Raw genomic sequence first — 11,362 nt, forward strand, 5'->3', positions numbered from 1 at the left:
CCTGTGGCTTTCTGATCGCTCCTAACACATTATTTTATTTCTGTTTTTTCATTTATCCGGATTCTGTGGGCTTCCGTGTGAAACACAGTACAGCCGTCTGCAGGTTTTGTTTTTTCCAACACCGGTCTCAATTTGATGTGAATGCAGCTTTAGTCTTACTTTTTTCTGTTTAGTTACAGTTATTTATGTCTGAAAAGCTTCATTTGTTCATCCAGTGACTGATTTAATTGAATTTTGTACAGCTAAGTAGGCAAGAGGAGGAAGACAGAAAAACAGTACCATTAGTAAGGGCAAGCAACATCTAAAATAAAAGGCTGGGATTGAGCAACTTGATTAAAAATCTTTATTATATGTGGTTCATTATAAATAATCAATAATCACCTTTCATCTCCCAGATTTATATCAGTCACGTTTTAGAACCCAGGATGCGTCATGAGATAACACTTACACAGCAGGACTAGGTGTTAGAAAAAGACATGACAGTCTATCACATAACATGTTGAACAGAATATTCAATTAAATGTATTTGTATAGCACCAAATCAATACAGACATTATCTCAAGACACTTTGAGATAAATGGAAGGTCAAGACATGACAATATTATAGAGAAATCAAACAGTTCTCACAACAGAAAACACTTGGCGACGGTGGAGAGAAAAGAAGACTGTGGCCGGCTGTGGCCCAGGACGTAGAGTGGGTTGTTCACTAACCAGCAGGTCCCAGTCTCCCCGTGCCATGTGCCGAAGTGTCCTTGGACAAGATACTAAACCCCAAGTTGGCCCTGATGGCTGTGCCAGCAGTGTATGAGTGATTGTGATAGATAAAGTGCTGCACTTGGATTGCCTGAATGAATCTGCATGTGATGGGTGAATGGCAAAAACTGTACTGTGAAGAGCTGAGTGGTCATTAAGACTAGAAAAGAGCTATATATATATATTCCCTCACCATATCTATATGGGGTTCCACCTTTTGGGTTGATTAGTATTTTTGCTAATGAACAATAATCTGAGTAATATGTAAATATAACCATTGGGGTTATATGAGTTTGTTGAAGGGATAAGAACCAGATTCAAGTAGTAAATTAAACACTGATGTTTGTCAGCAGGAGAGCTTCAATAATCTTATTTCAAAAATATTATATGGCTTTTCCTTGGCCTCCACATGTGGCATCTATATTTTTGCCTTTTTATTATTATTTTCATTAAATCGCAAACTGTTTTTCTCTAACACTGGTTTATAGAACTCCACATTCAGACCCAAAGTGCATGGGCTGTTATTTGAGGACCTGAGAGCTCTTTTGTAGCTCAAGTGTTTGCTGAACAGGCCTTACATCAGGGAGTTAATTTCTAATTACAGGTATATCTTGTTAGTCAGTGCATGTTTATTGCTCAACTGATTTGTTTGATCATTTGAGATTTTTGATATTTGACATCAGCCTATATTTAATTATGGGTTATTTAAAAAGGGAAAATAGGTCAGACATCAGGTACTTTTTCAAGATCAGTATGAGTAACAGCAGTTTGTAATCAATTAGCCAAATCCATGTGAACTGTGTCACTTACACCATGCAAGAGAATATCAAGTAATTTGTACAGATACTTATTACCACATACTTAGGATGTGACCTTAGCCAGAGTATAATCCTCTAATTTGCATGTGAATGTCACGTGTGGTTTCTTCAGGACAACCCTGGTTCCTGCAGCTGTAGGCTACATCCAGACTAATACGTTTTAGTTTGGAAACAGTGTTTCTGTGCAGGAGAAACAGTGTTTCTGTGCAGGAGAGTATCAGTACCGTATCAGTATTAGTTCCGTATCAGGTTTGTACCCCGTCAATACTAACACGCCCTCACGTACACGGGGCATGCACATGCAGCTGTAATAGCTCCTGTCCCTCACTTGTAGCTTAAAATTTAAGCTGCACCACTGCTGTTAGCAAAGACAACTATCCATGTTGCGTTCTACAGGTTCTGGTAGCCGAGTCTAAATGAAGCTCAGCATAAGTTCAGTCAGGACGACCCCCATTCAATCAATCTCAAATCTCTCACCTTATTCTTATTGATCAGCTGATTATGGGCGTTTCTAAATGGCCAACCAGATTCTGCCACAGTCTCTTCCAGCCAATCATGCGGCTGCTGTGGATAGTGGTGGTGGACCATGATCAAGGTGGCAGCTGATGGTGGATCACGATGGTGGATCTAAATAGTGTCAGTGGATCATGACAATGGATGTGGATTATGGTACTCTTCCATTACTGATAATAACTCTTCAATTCATTTACTTTCCATTATGTTACAAACTGTTGTAAATACTCCCTGTTCCCCTGTTAATAGTTTTTTTTGGCAGTTTTTCCTTACTCTTGTTGAGGGTTAGGCGCAGAGGATGACTCACCTTGTTAAGCCCAATGAGACAAATTGTGATTTGTGAATATAGGCTATACAACAACAATTTCATTGATTGACGGATTGAACCACCAGCAGTGTCTAGACCCCGGGGGAATTCCTGTAGGACGTTCGGCTTCACCCTCATCTAATCCCGATGACATCACAAAAGACTATAACATTCACATCACTTTCTGTGCCCATGTCAATAAATATTGTTAAAACGTAGAATCGAAGTCTCTCCTGATTGAATACCAGTTATTTTACTGCAGAGGAGTGTCGTGTCATAGGAGCCTGATGGATCAGCGGAGGCTACGTCGTGACCGAAAAGACCCAATCAGCAAGCAGTTACGAGTGTCTACATTATAGTTTCCAAATATCTCAGTTTCTGTCCCGGAATAGTTTTCAAACAAAGACATAGTAATGTGTAGACCAGATGTAGGTGGAGCAGTCAGTCTCAGGTGAGGTGCAGCTCAGGGACAACTGACCTCTGACCTCCCCACTGACATAGCTTTCAGTGACCTGTTATACTTTATTTCCCTTCATCAGTTTTAACATCACGTTATTATGAATGTCAAATTTATTTTTGGCAGGGCACCCCCCCCCCCTCTCTGTTCGCACCGTATCTCTCCTGCACCACCCGTCTCTCTCTCTCACACACTTCTCTAAGCAAATAGGCTGCCCTGACAGGCTGCCTGTTTTCAGAAGTCAGGCAGAGAAGAGCTTAACTCCAGGGAGCTCTGGATATCAAAGTATTTACACACACATACACACACACACACATACACACACACACACACACACACACACACACACACACACACACACACACACAATATTTGAAATTTGTAAGGGTGAATTAGAAGAAATCTCCATGGGTGTTTCAGTTACCCCCTTCTCTCTTCTCTTTGACAAGAGAATCCCTTTGTGTATGCACTGCACTGACAGCCTTTTAGAACAGCATGTGTGTGTGCGTGTGTAGGTTGAATACGTGCGACTTACTGAGATGTCCCACATTCCCTGTGTGCATCATTCTTAGCTTTATCCAAATCAACATTTTTGTCCATGCTCATCCAACCTGCTTTCTGCTTCTCTTTGTCTCTCTCCCATCCTCCCCTCACCTCCACATTAGTAATGAGGGGCCAAGATTATCCAGGCCAAATAGCAGAATTACCCCCTTCTCCTGTCTCAAAAAAAAACAGTGTTGATTATTACTATTACTATTATTCTTGTTATTTACAGTTTTCCTTATAGACTCACTATTGCTTCAGTGTATTTTGCTAATGACCAAATGTAAATTCAGCCATAATTGATTGGAGGTTGATCAAATTGCTTTTGTGTGGCTTCTGACAAACTAGACTAACTGAGGGAAATCTACATTTTCTTTCATACAATTATTATAATATTATACTTTTTATATATGTATTGTCGACTAAAACGCACACATAAGACAACATCATTGTTCCTTCTTATTGTGTCAGGAATACAAATGCATTGAATCTGTGAAATCGCCAGAACAAATTGGACCATCGTGTGATTTTTGTTGATTTGCTGCACCACCAGAGCATACGCGCTGTGTTTGTGTAAGAGGCAGGCCATTATTACGTGTCTTTGTGTCTGAAAACGTGTGTGTGAATGTGTGTGTGTGGCAATAGGCTGCCTAGATACAGCTGAGCCAATACCAGACATATTCTGAGTTTCCTTGGCAACACTATAGCAACCTTTGCTGTGAATGGGGTGCTATTTCTAGGAGAATCAAAAGGAGGAAAACATGTATACAGTATACAATATATACACAGCTCACTTCTGTTTTTTCTCTTACCACATCTGCTCCAGGTCCATTTTACAAACAGTTATGTGGACAACAATGAAACAATGAACTTGTTTTACAACCTTGGGTGCATCGTCTTACCTCATTTTACTGCCTTTGTTACCTTGAAGCCTACAGTGAGTTTGATGAATTGAACAGTTATAGTGTTTGAGGCCTTCTCTACACTTATATGACCTTTTTTTTTAAACATATATCTTTCCCTCCGTTTAAAAATAAATCTCCATCCAGATGAAAACACAAAAATGACAACAAACACAAACAAGCATGCCAGGCAGGTAGGTGGCGATAAAGTCTACATCAATGATCCACTAAATATCAGAGAAGAACATTGTGAGCCGGCTCAGTAAGGTTTTTCTCCTGTAAACTGCCATTGTTGTTGTTGTGGTTTCTGCCGCATGCTCATTACATAAAGAAACAGTGGGCATGCGCAAAGTAACTTGTGTTGTCATTGTTTCCCAAAGTTTTTGAAAATCTGCATTTTGAAAGGCATTTGTAAAACTCCCGCTTGTGAGTGGACGAGAGGCTAAGTTGTTTTTAAGCTAAATATATGCATTAATGTGGACTGGGGCTGAAACTGAAACGTGGACAATCATTACAGACAGAGAAAATGCAAAGTTAGAATCTTTAATTAACCAAGTAAAGCAACGTGGACTTACATATCTGTTTACATGCTCTACAGGTGCTTGAAGGATTTGTGGTCTACTTGGCAGTTTACATTAGGATGTGGTCTGGGTTCCTTCAGTATTTAACGTTTACAGTTTTTAGGCAAACCTTTCCATATGAGCTCGTTAGCTTCACGCCCCCATGCTGTTGTTTCGTATTTAACCGACAGGAAGGATGAAGGGAAGGAAACAGGATACAACTGTCAGCAAATGAGAGGCTTATCTCCTCGCTCCACATCTGTTGAGTAATCTGTGGTCAAAACTGCAACAACACCAACAAGCCACAAGCTGCTTGAGATTAACACAGACGATAGAGACAAGTGTTCATATTTAACTGAGCTTAATTAGACCAGAGATCTAACAGGAAAATCCTAAAAGGTTTTAGCATTAGTAGCATCTTGTGCGATGCTAGTAGCATGGCTGTATGGTGGACAGTTCAAAAATGTGGTTTAGCCATCAATTTCTCCCTCAGCCTGAGATGTGACCATCTTTTAATGTAATGTAATCCATGAATCACCATGTTGATTAAAGAAAAGTAAAAAATTTAAAACTTAAGTAGGTTATCGTTAGGTGCATTCACAAGGCAAAAAAGGGTTTTGTGTGGTCACAGTGACCTTGATCTTTGACCATAAACAACCAACGTCTAATTAGTTCATCCTAAAGTCCAAATGAATGTTTGTACCAAATTTGAAAAAATTCCCTCAAGGTGTTCTTAAGATATAACAAGACTGGACTGGCCATTTGGCTATTGCCCTTTGCAGAGGCATACAATCACATCATGGGCACGTTCTAAGACAATATAGTTAGATGTCATCAATACAATCATAAAACAATGCAACACCAATGAAGGCATATCAGCAATAAAATAATATAATTAACAACACAAAGTTAATAATCACACTATTGTTATTGGTTCATATCATTGGGGCTGACATCTACTTCCAAATATAGCGACAAAGTGTTTCAGCGGTTTTTCAGAAAGTGGAAGTGGTTGTTGTTGAAATAAGAGTTTGGACTGAACCTGGTGGATTTGTACTGAACGCCAAACTGCTGTAATCACCACTCAGCCCTGTTTTGTTATAAGTAAACTTAATGTTGCCTTAATGTTTGATACATTTATGTACTGACTAAATCTTGCACCTTTACTTTTGCTGTTACTATTACCTCCTACTGTTTCCGCTACCAATGCCACTAGTGTTTCTGTTTCTGTCACTAGTGATTGCTACTTCTACAACTCAAATGAACTGGCATGCATGGATAATTAAGTATTTTCCTCAGAAAGGTGATCTGTCCATGTATCGTTCTCGGTTTGTGCAGCGTGCTATAGTTAGTAAACCGATAAGATGCCAGTTTGCATATTTGGAGAGCAGAAAGTTTGGGAGTGAATGACAGTGAAAACAAATATGAGCTGGACGCAACGAAAAGCAGCCACATTATATTCTGAGTTGCTGACAGGAAGCTTTAGCAGGGAGAAATAATTGTGTATAATTGTATGTGTGAGTGTTTGAGTGAGAGACTGAGTGAGTGGAAAAGCAAGAGAGATGTGGAGGATGGCCAAATCAGCACTATCTAATTTCAGTCCCAGCTGACCCTGCGGCACCGAAAATGACGAAAGAACTAACAATCGGCTGCTCTGCTGGGAGACAGGAGGGAGAAAAGATGATATTTATTCTAAATTGCACCATCCTACTTGGTTATTATGTACATGGACATGAAACCTGACAAGCTGTTCAGCCAAAGGTAACATCTCCCAGCATTTAGAGGGGGCTTTTATTAATTGTTCAATCTGTTCATGCATATTGCAGTCTGGGGGGCATACTTAAAGGAGCTGTATGGACGTTTTTGCCATCGCTATATAGCTTACATTAGCATTAACAGCTGTTTACTCACAATCCATCCATCCTCTTTCTCTTTGGTTGGTTCATAGTGGCAGTAGGCTGGGCAGAGTATTTCATATGTCCCTCTTCTGATCCCGAGCAGTACCCAGGCCAGATGTAGAAGACACCAATGAAGAGCCTTTGGTGCTAAGGGCCAACGTTTGTGTCGATGTAACTGGTTTGTATTTATTTAGCGCTTTTCTAGTCTTGATGACCACTCAAAGCGCTACAGTTTTTAGCAATTCACCCATTCACACACATCCATCCATTCGTATAAGAAGGATAGTCCCGAAGCCACAGCCGCCCCTTTGTGCAGTAAACAAAAACATGTGATCTTTGCAGAAGAATTAATATGTCACATCCTGCCTCTGCCTGCTGCACCACCCGTCATCTGAACCCTCTGGAGATTTTTGTGTTGTTGTGAACTTGTGGAGAATCTCCTGCTGCGTTGTTAACGTGACCGTTGTTAAGACAAACTCCGGAGAACCCAATTGTGCGGATATTCTCTGTAATTAATGTCTGAAAATGGCAGTAGATTTACCGGTAAGTTGAAAGCATTTGTTCCGCTTCGGTTGCCTGTTTATAGCAATGTCATGGCACAACGTTTGCATTACTTATTGCACTGAAGAGGCATGTCAGCCAAGACAACCTAATAATGTCCAGAGCTTTCAACATCTCAGGGTGAATCGTATCCACACACTGCATCTTGTTAGCTTCTTGACTACTTCAGTGATCAGGGTCCCTGATCACACATCCCAGAATCAGTGATATGTGTGAGGGTTTCCCCTGAGTCTTCAGACACTGCCTCGTCCACAGAGCATGTATTGAACAGGCTCAGCAGCTACTCAGAGAACTCTTTACACTTTCACTTTATGGTAGTAAGTCACTGTAGCAAACAGAGCAACATAATCCATGTCTCCATGTTGTTTGGAGATAAATGCAATATTTACTCTGTTGTGGTCTTAACCAGCTCCTGAGAAAAAAGAACTGGCAATGGAGATGAAACAACACTGCAGGAAAGAAAGCCCTGACCAGTATAATCTTTTCAGATACTAGACTTTGCACTTCACTCAGCAATAAATCAATCTTTTGACAAAATACCCTAGTTTTTTGAACAACAAAAACCAGAGAGAGCTACCTACTTCGTACTTGAATTGTTGGAGGACGAGGCCTCTGGCACTAGATCCATCAGTTAGTCCGTCAGCAATTCCAAAAAAATTTCTTCCAGGACAAAATCTATCAAGAGCTATACTTTACCGAGTACCGTGATATCATGCTGTACCACAGAGGATGATGCCTTATGATTTTTTTTGGACCACTTTTCACTTTGCATTATTGTCAAGACAGCATTTCTCTTCCACCAATTGAATTTTCTGTTAATTTGGAAATGGGATCATTCATGGTCACCAGAGGATGAATCTTAAAGTTTTGGATGAGCCTTACAACACTTACATACTTGTATGCTGAATGGAACAAAATGTACTCATTCTGAGATACTGAACCTTCTTCTTCAGCACCACTTTAAATTCAAAATGTCAACATACCTCATCTTCTCTTTGAAAATGTAAACTGCCATGAAATTTGTCATGGACATTTAAAATTCAACAAGTGCACTCTTTTTAATTGAATAACCTTTTCTCTTGTGTTACCCTCAGGACAAACAGCTGAAACAAATTGTTTGTTTCAGCAGTTTTTTTTCATGTATTATGAAGTTTAAAAAAAAATCATTAACAACGACTGATGAAATATTTCGGTGAAAATTAAAGGCTACCAAGTCTTTGTGAGAATAGATGCTATGCACGTCACTGGATCCAATTAGCTCCAGTTATATGTTCTCCAATTATTCAGAGAAAGACTGAAATACATCACAGGCTCATGTAGACTCTGATCTGCACAACACCGCAGCAGAGACGAGGCTCTCTGAGGTAGAAATTACACGTCGACTTGCATCATTATAAAAGAGAAAGAAAAGCACAAAGAACCTGCGCAAACTCCATCACAGTTAGCTAGTACTGCAGTCAAATCTCCATTTCCTCCAATAATGAGCAAGTACTCTCTGTTGACGAGAATGAAATCAAATGAAAAGCAAGATGACACATGACAAAGATGAAGTGTTATATTAATTATGGCTGGCTTATTTAGATGTTTTTATGTAATAATAATAATAATAACAATAATAATAATAATAATAAAAAAATAAAAAATAAAAATATAATAATAATAATAAATCTGTGTGTTCTGTGACAAACCCGCAGAAAATGATCTTCCAACCCATTATTGTGTCTTTCAGCTCATTGTATTGGTTTTACGGCTGAAAACGTACCATGTTTAAGGGATAGTTCAACCAAAAATGCAGATTTGGCTGCAACGCTGTTTACCCCACTAACTCCAAAAGTGTTTTGTGGAAACAAACACATTTTGAACACATATTTAGTTATTAGCATTCTCAAATATCAACCTCACACAAGTAAAACGCCCTTAGCCTTAACAACTGGGCAGTAACAGTGTACTGTAACTGAGAATTTGAAATGTTGTCATATAGTAAAAATGTTTTTTACTAGTTTTCAAATCTTCAAATCCTGATATTCATTTATAAAATGTTATATGAACATGTTTCCACTATAAAAAAAACAATAAGTTATTAATACGGTCAAAACCTGCTCATATATATCTTGAATGAACTGCAAATGTATTGATAACCAAACCAGAACTTCAGGAGGAGTCTCCACAAATGCTTTTTGGAAAAACTGAACCACTAATTCTTGTCACATTTTCTAACTTTAAAAAGTCCAGTGTTGCAACACTACTCATCTGATTCTGATTAAACTTTGACAGATGATTGATCCAGTTGCTCATTTCCAGAGAGGCTCCAAAGGGACAATTGTCCATTATGCTGCACATGGGCATTTGTAAAACATTCACTCATAACATTTTACTGCCAGTTGAACTCATTTAAATTAAGAATTCAATGTTTCCCCAGAAATGTATTTTTGGCAAAGAACATATTGGCTTCATTTACAGTAACAATAAAGTACCAGATCACCATTTTGCTTATGCAACAGCCCACTGTGGCGTACAGGTCTTGGCAGCTTGTTTCCTTTACACTCATCTGGGCTCCTCCTACAGCACTTCCTCCCTTTTCTGTGCTCCTCCGCTTTCTTTAGCTCTTCCTATATTTATTTTTTGAGAGAGGGAGCGGCTGAAGGAGAGAAAGGAAGACAGGGATTAAGGAAAAAAGACAGAGAGAGAGAGAGAGCGTTTGTAAACGTAGACAGATGGTAAATACTTCCCTCCTGTAGGGAGCCATGTCAGATAGCAGAGCACTGCTGCACTCTGCATGACAAGACGAGGCAAGCAGACTGTGTGTGTGTGTGTGTGTGTGTGTGTGTGTGTGTGTGTGTGTGTGTGTGTGTGTGTGTGTGTGTGTGTGTGTGTGTGTGTGCGTGCGTGCGTGCGTGCGTGCGTGTGTGTGTGTGTGGCTAGGCAGGCAGACGCTCAGTGAATGTAGGTGAAAGGGCTTTGCTGTCAGAGCGAGGCAATGCAGAGCAGAGCAGAGGAGGGATAAACTATAATCTACACTCCCCCGCCGTCTCTCTGGAGGGGGAGGGGGCTGAGGAGGAGGGGCGGATCGATGTGGGAGGAGGAGGGGAGGGCTGCAGGAGAGAAAGATACAGAAGTGGCTTGATTAACTTTTCAAGTACAGGCAGCAGTTTTCTGTTGGTTTCTGTGATCACGTTTTGCAGCCCCGAGGGGTGGCTGTGGAAAAAGAGGAGAGCAGCTGCAGCAATGTTTGGATTCATAATGGACTTTAATGCACATTCACATACAGTATATGTACACACCACTCTCTTACACTGTCAGTCCATATGCTCGTTGTGTTTTCAAGCACCTCCCTGGTCTCAAGGCAACGTGACCAGCTTGACAGGTTCAAGTTAGTTCATGTTTGTTTCTAAACAGATGGAGTTTGGGTGGAGCGTCACTCTCCCATGTTGTGACTATTCCGTGATGTGAAACACAATCCTCCATGTGCAAGTGCTTAGATTCAATTGTTGAGGGCTAAATACCAGTATGTGCCTCAGCTCTGTGTTACTTTTTGATGATCTTTTTTCTCATTTCGGTAAAGAAACTCATCACATTTTATCCAGCTGGTGCAGTACCAGTTCTACACGTGTCTGTTCTCTTGTCCTGTAGCTACTTCAGAATTATTCCTTGTCATTAGTGAGTCCTCCTCAAATAGTTCTACAATATACTGTCACTTTTTATTGTTTGTGTGCAGGACGTTGTGTGCAGAGTGAATTTGGAGAACTTTGTGTTCATCCTACCTAGTTTATCTTCAATTAAGATTGTATAATCAATGTTATTCATAAAATGAAACAGAATTGCTGTTCACATGTGTGGCTCATATATAAGTTTGAATGATTTACTTAACTGGTGTTATTTTTACATACATTGCATGTCAGCTACTGCAGAGGTCTGTCAAGCAACTGACACAATCCTCAGAACCAAGTTTACAACTTATCACGCACTCTAATTATGTTGTGTAGAAAGCATTGCAAGGTATAAGTGTATACCCAGCCCACTCTACAGGTAGTGCAATGAGAAAAACAATGA

The sequence above is a fragment of the Hippoglossus hippoglossus genome, chromosome 4 (genome assembly GCF_009819705.1).
Source record: "Hippoglossus hippoglossus isolate fHipHip1 chromosome 4, fHipHip1.pri, whole genome shotgun sequence".
NCBI classification, from domain to species: Eukaryota; Metazoa; Chordata; class Actinopteri; order Pleuronectiformes; family Pleuronectidae; genus Hippoglossus; species Hippoglossus hippoglossus.